Source organism: Apium graveolens, chromosome 5 (genome assembly GCF_009905375.1).
Source record: "Apium graveolens cultivar Ventura chromosome 5, ASM990537v1, whole genome shotgun sequence".
Lineage (NCBI taxonomy): Eukaryota > Viridiplantae > Streptophyta > Magnoliopsida > Apiales > Apiaceae > Apium > Apium graveolens.
In genome coordinates this window covers 140,535,955-140,539,808 of record NC_133651.1, presented here as the reverse complement: position 1 = coordinate 140,539,808, position 3,854 = coordinate 140,535,955, and the positions used below count along the sequence as shown (strand labels likewise).

The 3,854-nt window shown below is 41.7% G+C and overlaps 1 non-coding gene across 1 annotated transcript; it reads right to left on the bottom strand.

The window, feature by feature from the left end:
• Positions 1 to 243: 243 nt before the first annotated feature.
• LOC141662244 (small nucleolar RNA R71) lies at positions 244 to 349 on the bottom strand. Its single transcript, XR_012550367.1, has one exon. It is a non-coding gene; the product is annotated as a small nucleolar RNA R71 (small nucleolar RNA).
• Between the last annotated feature and the right edge of the window lie 3,505 nt (positions 350 to 3,854).

Sequence of the window (3,854 nt, the reverse complement as noted above, 5' to 3'; positions counted from 1 at the left end):
AGTTCAATTTGGGGGTTCTCCTACCGAAGACCCCAACATGCACATCAGGGATTTCATCGAGATCTGTGACACTTTTAAGTTCAATGATGTGACTGAAGATGCTATCAAGCTGTGACTCTTCCCATTCTCTCTGAGGGACAAAGCTAAGTGTTGGTTACATTCTCTACCAGCAGGGTCTATCACCACTTGGGAAGATCTTGCTCAAAAGTTTCTCACTAAATTCTTCCCATGGCGAAAACTGCAGCAATCAGGAATGCTCTTACCCAGTTCGCGCAGCAAATTGGAGAATCTTTGTGTGAGGTTTGGGATCGATATAAGGAGATGTTAAGAAGTGCCCACACCATAGCATGCCTGATTGGATGATTATCAACTGTTTCTACAATGGATTGGGTGCTACTTCTAGACCCATGCTTGATGCAGCATCAGGAGGAGCCTTGTGGGCTAAGAGCTACGATGAAGCTTATGAACTTATTGAATTGATGGCTGCTAATTAGTACGAGAATCCTTCCGAGAGACTGCCTCAGGGAAAAGTAGCAGGAATTCTGGAGTTGGATGCAGCAACTGTTATAGCTGCCCAACTTAAGGTTTTGACAATGAAGGTGGACAGTTTGGCTAATTATGGAGTTAATCAAATCACTAGTGTCTATGAGCTTTGTGCTGGTCCCCATGAGACTGATCAGTGTGCAATTTCTAGTGAATCAGCTCAATTTGTGAGCAACTTCCAGCGATCGGAACAAACCTGTGCCAGCCACCTATCATCCTAACAACCGCAATCATCCTAATTTCAGTTGGAGCAATGCTCAGAATGCGGTTCAACATCCTTATCAGCAGTATCCAGCTAAGCAGTACAACCCCCTAGTTTTCAGCAACCACAATATGCACTGAAACAACAACTCCAGCTGCAAGAAGCTAATGAAAAATCTGAATTAGAGGAGTTGAAGCTCATGTATAAGAGTCAAGTTGTTTCTATCAAGACCTTGGAAAATCAGATTGGGCAAATTGCCAATACCTTGCTAAATCGTCAACCTGGTACATTGCCTAGTGACACTGAAGTGCCAGGAAAGAAGGAAGCTAAGGAGCAGGTAAAGGCAATCACTTTGAGGTCTGGGAAGGGTTATGAATCCCGAACAAACTCAAGAGTTGACTGAAGAAGCTGGGCCAGAGAAAGAAGCAAAATAGCGGGATGAGGAAGTGGAACCAAGGAAGACTACTGTTGAGCACACTCTGCCTAAGGGTAATACATGGGAGAAACAGATCTATCCTCCACCGCCTTTTCCTAAGAGGCTGCAGAAGAAAAAGCTGGAAAAGCAATTCGAGAAGTTTCTGGAGGTGTTCAAGAAACTTCATATCAACATACCTTTCACTGAGGCTCTCGAGCATATGCCTAGTTATGCAAAGTTTATGAAAGGTATTCTCACTCGGAAAGTGAAGCTAGATGATTTAGAGACTGTCGCTCTCATGAAGGAATGCAGTGTTGTGCTGCAGAAGAAGTTTCCTCCGAAGCTTAAAGATCCAAAAAGCTTTACTATTCCATGTACTATTGGAAAAATGTCTTTTGACAAATGCTTATGTGACTTGGGAGCTAGCATCAATCTAATGCCTTTGTCAATCTTCAAGCAGTTGGATCTACCTGATCCTAAACCGACGTATATAACTTTGCAGTTGGCCGACCGTTCTATTACATATCCGTGAGGTATTATGGAGGATGTCTTGGTCAAGGTTGATAAACTCATCTTTCCTGCTGATTTTGTAATTCTTGATTTTGAAGAGGATAAGAAGATTCCCATAATCTTGGGAAGACCTTTCTTGGCAACTAACCGAACCTTGATCGATGTGCAGAAGGGTGAGCTTACAATGCGAGTGCTGGATCAGGATGTGACTTTCAATGTGTTCAATGCTATGAAATTTCCTACTGATAATGAGGAGTGCTTAAAAATCGAGTTAGTCGATCCGGTGGTCACATCAGAACTTGATCAAATGCTAAGGTCTGATGCCTTAGAAAAAGCCTTATTGGGAAATTTGGACAGTGAAGATGACAAATGTGATGAGCAATTACAATATTTGAATGCTTCTCCCTGGAAGAGGAAGATCGATATGCCTTTTGAATCTCTTGGAATGGAAGAATTGAGCAAAGCTCCTAAACGCCTCAAGCCTTCTATTGAGGAAGCTCCTACTCTTGAGCTTAAGCCTTTACCTGAACATTTGAGGTATGATTTTTTAGGTGATGCATCTACTCTGCCTATTATTATTGCATCTGACCTTTCAGGTAGCGATGAGGAAAAGCTTTTGAGAATTCTGAGAGAGTTCAAATCGGTAATTGGATGGACTATAGCAGATATCAAGGGAATCATCCCTTCTTACTGCATGTATAAAATTCTTCTAGAAGAAGGTAGCAAGCCTACCGTGGAGCAACAAAGAAGACTTAATCCTATCATGAAGGAAGTAGTGAAGAAGGAAATTCTGAAGTGGTTAGATGCAGGGATCATCTATCCTATCTCTGAGAGTTCATGGGTAAACCCGGTTCAATGTGTACTAAAGAAAAGTGGAATTACTGTGGTGGCAAATGAGAAGAATGAGCTTATCCCTACACGGACAGTCACGGGGTGGAGAGTCTGCATTGACTATCGGAAGCTGAACAAAGCAACTAGGAAGGACCATTTTCCATTGCCCATCATTAATCAGATGCTCAACAGGTTGGCTGGTCATGAGTATTACTGTCTTCTGGATGGATATTCGGGTTACAATCAGATTTGTATCACCCCAGAAGATCAGGAGAAGACTACCTTCACTTGTCAATTTGGTACTTTCGCCTTCAGACGAGTTTCTTTTGGTCTGTGTGGTGCACCAGCCACATTTCAGAGATGTATGATGGTCATCTTTTCCGACATGATTGGCCAGAATGTGGAGGTGTTCATGGACGACTTCTCAGTCTTTGGCGATTCTTTTGATGAATGCTTGCAAAATCTTGGGCTTGTTCTCAAGAGGTGTGTTGAGACCAATCTGATTCTCAATTGGGAGAAATGTCATTTTATGGTGCGTCAATGCATAATTCTCGGGCACAAGGTTTCTAGTAAAGGTATCGAGATGGATAAGGCCAAGGTGGGGGTTAATGAGAATCTTCCTCCACCTATTTCTGTTAAGGGAATTCACAGTTTTCTTAGTCATGCGGGTTTCTACAGGCAATTCATCAAAGATTTCTCGAAAATTTCAAAGCCTTTGTGCAGTTTGTTAGAGAAAGATGTTCCTTTTAAATTTGATGAAGAGTGCCTTGTAGTGTTTGAGACATTGAATAAGAGTTTAATTATGGCACCTATCATAATCGCACCTGATTGGAATGAGCCTTTTGAGATGATGTGCGATACAAGTGATTATGCAGTTGGAGCAGTTCTTGGGCAGAGGACGAAATATATATTTCATGTGGTCTACTATGCTAGTAAGACCCTCAACGGTGCTCAACTGAATTATACTACTACGGAGAAAGAACTTTTGGCTATTGTCTACTCGGTTTTGAGAAATTTCGATCTTATCCATTTGGGACTAAGGTGACAGTTTTTACTAATCACGCTACAATTCGATATCTCGTCTCGAAGAAGGACTCGAAGCCTAGATTGATTAGATGGGTTCTTTTTCTCCAAGAATTTGAACTAGAGATCAAGGACATAAAAGGAACTGAAAATCAAGTTGCTGATCATCTCTCGCGTTTAGAGAATTCTAATGCTACTTTATTGGATAAGACCTTGATAAATGAGTCTTTCCCCGAAGAGCAGCTGTTTGGAGTACAAGAAGAAGAGCCATGGTTTGCAGACATTGTGAACTACCTTGTGAGTAAAATCATGCCTCCCGACTTATCTTAT